We start from the raw sequence: 12,676 nt of genomic DNA, 5'->3' as shown, positions 1-12,676 counted from the left end.
TACTGATGATACAACTTATTTTTCTGTTTCATGGCCTAAGTTAATTATTTAACTTTTTCAAGGTCTGACAAACTGAGGTCTTTGGAATCAAATTGAATTGGATGGGGATTTGGATGGATCACCTCAAATCACTTCTGGGACACATACATACACATACATAAACATATACACATACTCAAATATACAAACTCAAAAATTTTATCTTCTGAGCATAGATCAGTAAAAGGCAAAACTTTAGTATGTGGAATCAAAAAGGTAGACACCTATTTAGTGTAACTCGATAGGTGTTAAATTATATTAGCTCTAAAAATTTTCCCAATTATTTTAACTCCTCTCTTGTATAAAGCTCCTCTGCTCAAAGTGAAACACAAAGTTAACTGGAGACACAGTGTACCATGGAATAGTAGAAGTACTAGGTAACTATGACTTAATCTTCTAGGGAGTTAATTTTATAACAGTAAACAATTTTAACCATTGACATAGTATATATATAATGCAAAATTTGTTCCAGTCATAATATATCAATTCGTGAGTTCAAAAATGTTTGCTAACTTTGTCAGTCCACTTCAGAAGAAACTTCTCTTACCATCACCAGTGGTGCTTCAGCAAACCAATTTGCTGAGCTAGTGTCTGAACTATTCTCAGACACTAAAGTAGCTGGTGTGGCTGACATCTTTTGATTTAAGGGGGTTCTCCATCTGAAAAACACTTCTTTTGTTTATCATTCTAACCCAAATAGGTAGAATAGTAACAATCTCCTCGAGGTTTTCAATACAGTTATTAAAATGCAAATATACCATTAGAAAAGGATGACCAATTGTGATGCCATTTATTATCACAATAACTTGTACTCTCAGCAGATAAACAACTATGTCAGGTTTTTTGTTTGTTTTTGTTTTTTGAGACAGAGTTTTTCTTTTGTTGCCCAGGCTCGAGAGCAATGGCATGATCTCGGTTCACCGCAATCTCCGCCTCCGGAGTTCAAGCAGCAATTCTCCTGCCTCAGCCTCCCGAGCTGCTGGGATTACAGGCGTGCACCACTACACCCGGCTAATTTTGTATTTTTAGTAGCACCGGGGTTTCTCCATGTTGGTCCGGTTGGTCTCGAATTCCCGACCTCAAGTGATCCACCCGCCTCGGCCTCCCAACATGTTGGGATTACAGGCATCAGCCACCGCACCTGACCTATGTCAGTTTTTAAGGAAAAGAATATGTGAAATACCTATTTAGGTAAGAATATGTGAAATACCCATTAGGTAAGGTAGGAAGGCAGTGGTTATCTGGAACAATCTGATTGACCTCCCCTCACCAACACAAACATGCATATGTACGGTTATTGAAGGTAGTCATATGACATTAAATAACGAAAAGATTGAAGAAAGTAGAAAGTGTAACTAATTGATTGTTCAACCTGGAAGATAAATGTGCCTAGGATTGACTGTTTGGTAGCAATAGTTTGGTCCATTATGAAATGAAACACAGTTCAGTTTGTGAAGCTGTGTAGCTGGGTATAGGATTTTGCAGTCTGACACAGCCTAGGCACAATTTAGGCTCTACTCTCATTGTTTTTAGTTTCCTCACTATATCAAGAAGATTTATGGCTAAGATTATTTTAAAAGCTTAGCATAGTGCCTAGATTTAGAAACTATTTATTATATCTTAATATTTTTCTTATCTCTTTATTCTACTCTCACTATATTTTGTTAATTTATTACTGGTTGAAAGTAATAATGTCGCTGTCTAAAAAGATTTATGCATGAAATTATGCTACTGCTTTCCTACTTCAAGTAAGTGGAACATGGTCAACTAGTTCAAATACTCAAAACATTTGCTGCTACACATTTCAGTGTACAGAATGATTTTTTACTGTGGATTTTCTTGTTGTTTTTATCTGAGGTCTCTCCCTGTATTGAGTCAATTTTATTATCATTACTGGTACACTCAATCTTTTGGCAACATTTTGGTAGCCTCAGGGAGGGCAGCCAACCAGCAAAAAGAGCAAAGGCAGAAACAGGAGTTGATGGGGAAGGTTCAGGAAGGAAAGATCAGAAGTTCAGCCAACCAGCCAGCCAGGGGGACTCAGCTAGTTCCAAGAGGTCAGGCATCAGTCAGCCAATATTTGATAAACAAATGAACGCAGCTACTGAGCTTCAGTCAGCTTCACTCTCTGAGTCCCATCTTGGGAAAGGGATGATCTGACTCTTCCCTAAATTCCAGAGGGCCTTCCAACTAGTCACTGTGTTCTGGAGCCAGATTCTGAAGAGCATTACATATGTGGCAAAAAATTATGTTGTTTTCATCTGCATGGGGAAAATAAAAATATGAAACAAAGTTCAAAAACATTTTCATATTTGCCAAATATCCAGATCAAGAATAGTGCTACCATTTTATCATATTTGCCAAATATCCAAATCAATAATAGTGTTACCATATTCTAAATCTCACAGAAAGTATAGTTGAATTTTTCTTTATTTTCATTTATTATTTTTAATTTGCATCATTATTTTTATTTGTCTGTATATGAAATGGCTTCAAATGTGCATACAGTTTGCCAAAGGACTCTCAGGCTCCTCTTCCACAGTAATCCCAGATTCCAGAGTCTCTGTTAACACTTCATTGCACTTGTTCCATCTCTCTCTTTCTTTCCCAAAACAAAATTGTCATTCATGGCATTATACATTTCTCCCAATCAAGAAATCAATATTGATATTGATAACTTTATCATTATAAAGTAAATAAACTAACTAAATCAATATTGATAACTTTATCATTCAAACCACAGATATCATTTAAATTTCATCAACTATGATAACAACATCTTTTTTCTTTCTTGACTGGGATCCTGTTCAGAAACACATGCTGCACTTAGCTGTCACGTCTCATCATCTTTGAATTGTTCTTCATTTTTTCCCTGTCTCTCATGTTCTGAAGAGTTGAGAATGCAGCCATTTCACTGTATCAATGCCCCCGCACCTGGGTCTGTCTGTTTTCTCATGACCACACCCAGGCTTTCCATTCTTGGAAAGAGTATCACAGAAACGATGCACGGGTCTCTTCTCTCACAGAAACGACGCACGGGTCTCTTCTCAGCGTGTCCGACGAGTAGAATTGTCAGATGAAGAACTTAAAGCTGTTATTATAACTATACTTAATATGGCAAGGAAAAGTACAATCATAATAACTGAAATTATAGAAAATCTCAGTAGAGAACCAGAAACTACAACAAGAACCGAAAGAAACATTTAGAACAAAAAAGAACACCTGACGGCCAGGTGCGGTGGCTCACGCCTGTAATCCCAGAAATTTGGGAGGCCGAGGTGGGCAGATCACCTGGAGTTGGGAGTTTGAGACCAGCCTGGCCAACATGGAGAAACCCTGTCTCTACTAAAAATACAAAAGTACCTGGACATGGTGGTACATGCCCGTAATCCTGTAATCCCAGCTACTCGGGAGGCTGAGGCAGGAGAATCACTTGAACCTGGGAGGTGGAGGTTGCGGTGAGCCGAGATCATGCCATTGCACTCCAGCCTGGGTAACAAGAGTGAAACTCCATCTCAAAAAAAAAAAAAAAAAAAGCAGCACATGAAAAAAAATGTTTTTACTGTATGGGCTTAATGGTGGAATAGAGATGAATGAGAAGAGAAAAGCAAACTTGATAATAGAAGATAGAGCAACAAAAATGATCCAGTTTGAAAAGAGAGAAAATTGAAAAACTTCTTTTAAAATATTTCTCTGTAGATTATCTCAAATGAGAATTTTATTTTTGGACTTGGGAGACCTCAAGTTTTTCCTCATTTAAGATAAAACATTTAGTGACAATATCCTTCTTTAAAATACACTACTACAGGATTTGAGAGACACAAGCACATATGTAGTAGAACAAAAGGTAAAACCAAATCACCTGAGAAAGTAGTTGAATTTTTGAGTTAGTATATATTTTCTTTGCTCTTTATCAGGACAGTAGCATTTTTTCTGTACTGTTATCATAAAAATTTCACATCATGTATATTTTTCTGCCTGTATTTTTATATGTGAATTTTTATTCTACCATAAACAAATAATATGAATTATAAGTATAATTATAAGGTAACTTCTTCATTGGAACTTTTCATTGACTTTTTCCTACAGGTCACCCATTTTTGGTACTTCTGGAAATAGAACATGGCAAATGCATTCTTGTCATAGAATTGTGATAACATTTTATGTAGCATAAAATATTAAATAGTTTACATGTAAACAATCAAACCAACAGGCTGTATGACAAATAGGCTGTATAATGATATAATATTATGTAGTATCAGTGCCTACAACCCATTAGTTTCATTTATTATTACTAAAACCAGGTTTTGGTGTAAGAAGCTTTAGTATGGAACATTTACTTTCGTAGTGACCTTCATGGCTTCTCTGCCACACCTTGACTGTGTGGTCTTTTCTTTTCTTTTCTTTTCTTTTCTTTTCTTTTCTTTTCTTTTCTTTTCTTTTCTTTTCTTTCTTTCTCTCTCTCTCTCTTTCTTTCTTTTTCTTTCTTTTCCTTCTTTCTTTTTTTTTTTTGACAAGTTTTCACAGTGTTGCCCAGGATGGAGTGTAGTTACACAATAATGGCTCACTGCAGCCTTGAACTGTCAATCCTAGGTGATCCTCCTGCTTCAGCTACTGAATAGGTGGGACTACAGGTGCATGCCATAATGCCTGGGTAATTTTTAAAAGCTTTTGTAGAGACACAGTCTCCTTATGTTGCACAGACTGATCTTGAACTCCTGGGCTCAAGTGGTCCTCCTAGCTTATCCTCCCAAATGCTGATATTACAAACATGAGCCACTGCACCTGGCCTGGCTGGAGTTTTAAAGCCCTCTGTCAATCAATCACCTTTTCTTGTAGCCTAGAACTAGCTCAGATGGTTCACATTCCCTGTAGTTTCCTCACCTCTTTACTACTTTCTTTCTTCACAGAAATTAACTACACAGTAGTGTTTTCTTTCCAACCTAGTCTCTGAGTTGGACTCGTTGCCAAGTCAATTTGTGATACCACTAAAAGAAGGACGCTACATTTTGCTGATGGTTACTATATCATTCTGTTTTTGTTTTCTTACACTGCTTCATCTTTCCTTTTCTAAGCCAAAGAATCATTATTTATTCCTAAGAAGCTTTGCAACAGCTCCTTAAACACTTTTCGTTCCATATTCTATTGCTGTATAATACTCACGTTATAGGATTTGATATGGCTAGGTTTTGTGTCCCCACCCAAATCTCATTTTGAATTGTAATCCCTGAAATCTCCATAATCCCCACATGTCAAGGAAGAGACCATCTAGAGGTGATTGAATCATGGGGATGGTTTCCCCCAGGCTGTTCACCTGATAGTGAGTTCTCACGAGATCTAATGCTTTTATAAGGGGCTCTTCCCCCTTCACTTAGCACTTCTTCCTGCTACCTTGTGAAGAAGGTGCCTTGCTTCCCTGTATTAGTCCATTTTCATGCTGTGGATAAATACATACCCGAGACTAGGAAATTTACAAAAAACAAACAAACAAAAAGATTTAATGGACTTACACTTCCACATGGCTGGGGAGGCCTCACAATCATGACAGAAGGCAAAAAAGGGCAAGTCACATTGTACGTGGATGACAGCAGGCAAAGACAGAGCTTGTGCAGAGAAACTTCTATTTTTTAAAACAATCAGATGTTGTGAGATTTATTCACTACCACAAGAACAGCAAGGGAAAGACCTGCCCCCAAGATTCAACTACCTCCCACTGGGTTCCTCCCACAACACGTGGCAGTTGTGGGAGTTACAATTCAAGATGAGATTTGAGTGAAGGCACAGTCAAACCATATCATTCCCCTTTGCCTTCCACCATGATTGTAAGTATCCTGAGGCATCCCTAGCCATGCTACACTGTGAGTCAATTAAACCTTTTTCCTTTATAAATAACTCAGTCTTAGGCAGTTCTTTATAGCCATATGAAAACAGGCTAATACATTGGAAATAATTAGCAAGAGAGGAAATGCAGGTTAAAAAGTACATAAGAAAATGACAGAAGTAGAGGGTTATTTGGAATCAGGCCTTATGAAATATGAACAATTAGGAAATGTTAACCCCAGTTTGTGAAATAGGAAGAAACTGAAATGTATTATATGGGATGTATGGAGGCAGAGCCTAAGGAATTTTAAGGAAGATGGTAGGAATTAAGAACTTGTGATGTGGAAGGTTGGAATCAGCAGCTTCTGAGTCAAAAAGTAAAAAAAATTGTTGAATATTTAGATACAAGTCCATACATGAAAATAGCCTTAGTGTGTGTATTATCTGCAACAGAGCAAAATGAATTTGAATATTACTTCTATTACCTTAAAACTTCCAAGAAGGAGATTAAGAAAACTTTGTAAGAGCAACGGAAGGTAAGAGGAAATTAAAAACATAATGTCCTGGGCACATTCCACTTAAAATGTTAAACTTCTCAGTTATGTGTTCCCCATTAATAGTAATTGATTATCTAGAGAAATATGTTTATTGATAGTAAAATTCTCAATTAGTCAAATATTATTTTTTCATGATTCAGCAAAGTGAAATATTTATTCATTTTTTGTACCATGTTAGCAAAAATGTAAATTAACTTCATTCTAATTTTATTAGATTTTTATTTTCTCCGTTTATTTCTTTGAACAGAACTAGCTATTCTTGGCTGTGATAATTATATTTCTACTCTTTGGAAATCTTTCTTTAGCTAATCTTTAATTTTATTATTCCTCTCTAATTTCTATTGTTCTCCTTTCTCTTCCTACTTGTGTGTGTGCATACACTCACTTTATCGTTACCATCACTATCACTATCAACCATTGCAACAATGAGACACAAGACCTATAGGGAGTGTTTCTGAACAATGTATAGAAGGAGCTTGGAAATTTGGAGTAACTTAATTAATGTTGGATAATAAGTAATTTCTCAAAGATCTATTTAATCCATCATTTGTCATCCAATGTGGGTTTACTTAAACTTTGTGGAACTTTATTTTCTTATCTCTAAAATTGTGAGAATTGTCCTTTTTCCTTTCTTAATTATGAAGTTGTTGTGAGCACCAAGTAAAATAGTGAGAAATATTTTGAAAATTGCTCAGTGTTACATAAAGCTAAGAAAAGTTTACATCTATTCACTGTAGGCCCACAAATGCCTGAGGAGGTAATACTTTGCCTAATTTGAAAACAAGACAAAATAATATATTTTAATTCTTGATGCCTTCTAATCTGTAGTAATTTAAATCTAAAGTTCAAAAATGTATAATAAAAATAGTTTGACTGAAACTATTTCAACATTTGGAACTGTTTATAATGTTAGAGTAATAGTGTAAGTTTTGAGAAAAGCAAAATCACTTTTCATTTTCCAGGCCAAATGATCACAGTTTCAAAACTGTTTCAAAACTTTGTTTTTTGTATAATTGTGGTAAACAGTAATGCTACTCCAGATTATATTATTTTCTACGCTAATAGCAATTTTCTAGATAAATGATGCCCATAAAACATATTAAATTGCAACTAAGGAGACAAAGAAAGTTGGAAGAAAATGTAAAATTTGGTTAAAAACACTATTGACTAAGAAAAAGACTTAACTAATTTAAGTTTTCTTTGGACTCTTGGTCTTCTTGGATTAATCAGGCAGCATTTTCTATGACTGTAAATTAAACTTAAAAATACTAAAATTTCCTCTATATGGTGGCATTATAATTTAAAACAGTCTATCTGGAATATTATTTTTTAATGGAAGAAAGATAGTTATTAATATGAATATTTGACTTTTTCTATTGACAAATATAAAGAAAAGTATGAATTTTTGGCTGTGACTTAATAATAGTCATAAAACCCTATTCCAAAAATGTTATATGTATCTAATTTTCCTTGGTATAATTCACAGAGAGTATAATTTTAGGGGATATTCTATTTAACTTCACCATTTTTGTACTATTTTCACAGAACTGGAATGTTATCAGTATAAAGCTGTGAAAAGTATTGAGCATTTCAAATGAAACCTGTTGCTTATTTTACACTTTAAAAATCCTGCCTACATTCCTATCTGAAGTCTTCAGACTTCCTGAAAAGGAATGTGTGATATTTCCAAATATACAACAAGGGGATTAAAATAAATTGCCCTTCTGTTATTTATTACAACTTATGGTACATAGGTAAATATATTCATTATTTCAAAAAGTTATAAAATTGTACAATTGTCATTGCAAAATTTATTATAAGACATATTAAATACGACATGATTCCTATCTCTTCTGCCCATCTCATCTCCTTTCTCTCACTGGTATTCAGAATATTATAGTAAAAGTCTGTGAATTAGGCTTTGGTTTTCTACATAAGACTTCCTAAAACTGATGTTATCCAGTCTGACAATCTTTGCCTTTTATATGCAATATTTACTTTGCTTACATTTAAAATGTTTAGGTTTAAAATATAATTATTTGTTTTTTATTTGTCCTATGTGGTCTATATGATTTTTTTCTCCTTTTTTAAAAAATAGACTCTAACTTTTAAATCAGTTTTAGATTCACAGTAAAATTGAGTGGAAGGTACAGAGTGTTCCTGTCACCGCCCCCATACATCACACATGCATAGCTTCTGCCATTATCAACTTCCCATGCCAGAGAGGTGTATTTATCACATTTGATGAATCTGTATTGACACATCATAATCACTCAAGGTCCATATTAAGTTTCATTCTTATTGCTGTATATTCTGTGGGCTTGGATAATTTAGTGACTTGTAAACATCATCATAGTATCACACAAATAGTTTCACTGTCCTAAAAGCCCCCAGTGCTCCACCTATTTATCCCTCCCTCTACCCTAACCCCTGGGAAACAATTGAATTTTTTTTTTTTTTTTTTTTGGTATTTTGACTTTTCCTGAATGTCATACAGTTGGAATCATATAGTATATAGCTTTTTCAATTTTCTCCTTTCACTCAGTAATAAACATTCAATTCCCTCCCCGTATTTACATGGCTTGAAATATATATATTTTGTCTAGGTTGACCTATTTTTAAAGTTTGCCATGTTTGCTGTCTCTACTTATCTACACATACCTCTATCCATCCATCCTTTTTGTTCTTCTTGTTGAACTATTTGAACTTAAGTTTGAGACGTCATAACATTTCTTCCTAAAATAATTCAGCCTGTATGTCCTAAGAAGAAGGACATTATCCTACCTAATGGTATTAGAGGAATAACTCAAGAATATTATTTCAATGCTTAACATTTATTCAGTAATATAGCTTAAAATATAACAAACATAATCTTGCATTACTGAGAGGAGTGTAAATATATTCAATCATTTTTTGAAAACTTTGGCAGTATTTTCCAAAATGAAGATATAAACGCTCTGTGATGCATCATTTTTTTTATTCTAGGTATAAACTAAAGAGAAATGTATACAAAGTATAAACACCAGAGTGATGTCAGAAAGATGGCAGAATAGGACTTTCCAGTGCTCTTCCCCTCACAAAAACATCAAGTAGAACAACTATCCACATACAAAATATCTTTACAACAATTAAGAAATCCAGATCAGCAATTACATAACAGAAATAAGTAAGACACACTGAAGAGGGTAGGAAGAATAGTGTCACATTACCCATGTTATTTCTTTCCCATGCCCTGACTTCAGCATGGACTCCAGCACCAGGTCCATCACAGGCCCTGTCATCAGGTCAGCTCTCAGGGCCTGAGGCTCTAGGCTAGCACCTATAGACAGGGCCTTCAGAACCACCATACCACGAGTCTAGCCACTCTGTCCCAGGCTCCAGACTGGTTTCCACAGACTCATGCTCCAGGTCTACCCCAGTGCCTGGACACCCACTGCAGCCCCAGACTCCAGCCCAGTCACTGTGGCCACAGGTTCCAGAAGCCATAGGGTCCAGGCCTGCTCCAGAAGATCCAGGGTACAAGTTTACCCTAGTAGAGCTTGGTGCTGGGCCAAGGTCAACAGTCCCAGGCTTTAGGCTGATGCTCATGGCCCCATGCTCCAATGAACCCGGGATCCTGGGCCATTTCAGAAAACCCAGGGTCAGGCCTACTCCATAGAACCTCACACTGGGTTTCCTCCTGCTGACTTAGACTCAAGGATTATAGGCTCCAGGCCCATCCCAGTGGACCCAGGAGTCAGGCTGGCCCCTAAGGTTGCAGAATCAAGCCCATCCCTATGGACTCAAGCTTCAAGTCCACACATCTGCTGACCCAGGAACCAGGCCAGCCCACTTAAACACTGCAGCAGCAAACCTGCCCACAGACCCTGACACCAGACCCACTCAGAAATCTGGATGGACAGTTGGATGAAGAGCTTTCCTTACCGAAGCCAATTTTTTTATATAGTTGAAGGCCTTTGTTCTTTAAATGCACAGACAATGAAGCAAGGCCACAAGAATTCTAAATAAATGAAAAAACACCACCAAAGAAATAAAAAACGAATCACTAGTAATGGACACTAAAAAAAAAATGGCAATCTACAAATTGCCCAAAAGATAACTCTAATTATCTTAAGAAGCTCAGTGAGCTATAAGAGAACACAGATAGATGACTAAATGAAATCAAGAAAACAATACCTGAGCAAAGTAAGAAGTTGATCAAAGAGATAAAATCACATATCCAAAGAAAATGAAATCATTATCTCAAAGAGATATCTTCATCCCAGTATTGGTTACAGCAGTATTCATAATAGCCAAAAGATAGAACCAACCTAGTGTTCATGAATGAATGAATGAATCAAGTTAGGCAAGATGAATAAATTCTGGAGATGAAGTGTACAGCATGGTGACTATAGTTAATAGTACTCCACTGTATCTTTGAAACTTGTTAAAATAGTAGACCTTAAATGTTCTCAGTATGCACAAAAAAAAACTATATGAGGCAATGTATATATTCATTAGCTTGATTGTGGTGATCATTTCACAATGTATACATCTATTAAAACATCACTTTGGTGGAATAAAAGTAAAATCTGATGCCCCCAAGAGACTAAATGGAACCCTCTTAGCTACAAATACTTCAGAAAAACTTACTAAGTTTCCAGGATTTCAGGAGATATGTTAGACACACCTCAATACACATCCTCCCTTTGGCTAACTGACTTCTTATTCTAAGAGATAAACAGAAACCAGTATGTGAGAAACAAACACTGAAAGATCCCTTCACTGATTTCAACAGACCACCTGACACTGAGGCCAGACTCCCATCCCTTTTAGTGGGTTCACCATGACAGCTGACCAACTTTATAATATAATCTTTCCTTCCTGATAACTGAAAACTGACCACAAAATGGTTTTGTCCAGTTTGCAGAGATTGCATACAAAGTGCCTTTGTGATCTGTTTCACTTTTTGACATAGCCTAATTTTAATACATTTTAATGTTAAGTCTCACCCCAAAGTATACATGATCATATGTAACATACATGTTTATTCACTATATATGTTAGAACTCCCTCATAAATATTCATAAGAGTCTCATTTAATCTGCTGAACATGTATGTATAGCTAATGTCATTAGGCATAAATCTCAGCCTCTTCCTTTTGTCTCTGAACTACTTATCTTCAGTTTTGACCAGAGGCTACACTTCCCAGCATACAGGTTGCAACCCTTTAAAAAAGAAAGTTCTTCTTTCTCTAAACTTATAGATCTCACTATTTTGAGTACATACTTTCTACACCATAAATACATATGATTATTGTTAATTGTACATCAACAAAGCAGGAAAAATAAATAAATATATACCTGATAGAGAGTACTGAGTACTGGTGATGTGATGCAACAGAAATTCTTCCATCGTTGCTAGGAATATAAATCATTAAACTCCTTTGGACAACAGTATCATCCAAAACAAAACCAAACAAAAAGACCAAAATAAAAAAATACTGTAGACATAGTTTCACCAAACACTGCATAAAAACTGTTTAGAAGAGCCCACTTGTTAGCCACACTTCTCGGAGCTTTTTTTGTTGTTGTTGTCCAATGATAGCCCTTCAAATAGCAACTATATAAGTAGAGCTCCAATACTTGCAAACAGATCAAAAATATTTTCCAGCTTTCCTAGTTACTCTTGGCAGAGACTAGTTTGCAACACAGTATTCAGCCACTACGAGAAGCAGAAAGTGATATTATGTATGTCATTGCACATATCTAAACCAAAATTGTCAAATCGGATCATTAAAGTCAGAAATAAGGCAGCTTTTATTGTTGTAAATCTATAAACACAGAACCCTTAAATCCTCCCTTATTTACATGTGCCTCTTATATAACATCAACAGCAATAGAAACTAGGGTGGTCAGAATATTCAGCTTTCTTAGCAATTCCAAGTCAACCTTAATCAAGTGTGATTAGTTTACAGTATCCGCCTGATGGTGTGTCTCTGACCTCTGACAGCATTACTGCTATTGTGTGTGACTGTTCTGAGCAGTGTAGTCCTGTGGCTTGTATTCAGTGGCTGTGGTCTTATTTTCCCATGCCTCATTATGCTGACCATTTTCTCTATGTAACATCAAGAGAGCCATTTCAAATAAGTGTTTCATCATGACAATTCTTAGAACACTGACGTCAATTAATACATGCAACAAGTAACAAATATTTCAACTAGTCCCAAAAATATACAGAAATTAAATATAGTAGGTTGAAGTCCCTAGGAGAAAAATAAA

Source organism: Colobus angolensis, unplaced genomic scaffold, assembly GCF_000951035.1.
Source record: "Colobus angolensis palliatus isolate OR3802 unplaced genomic scaffold, Cang.pa_1.0 Scaffold145, whole genome shotgun sequence".
NCBI lineage: Eukaryota > Metazoa > Chordata > Mammalia > Primates > Cercopithecidae > Colobus > Colobus angolensis.
The sequence above is the reverse complement of the archived record's forward strand: the minus strand, read 5'-3'. Positions refer to the sequence as shown.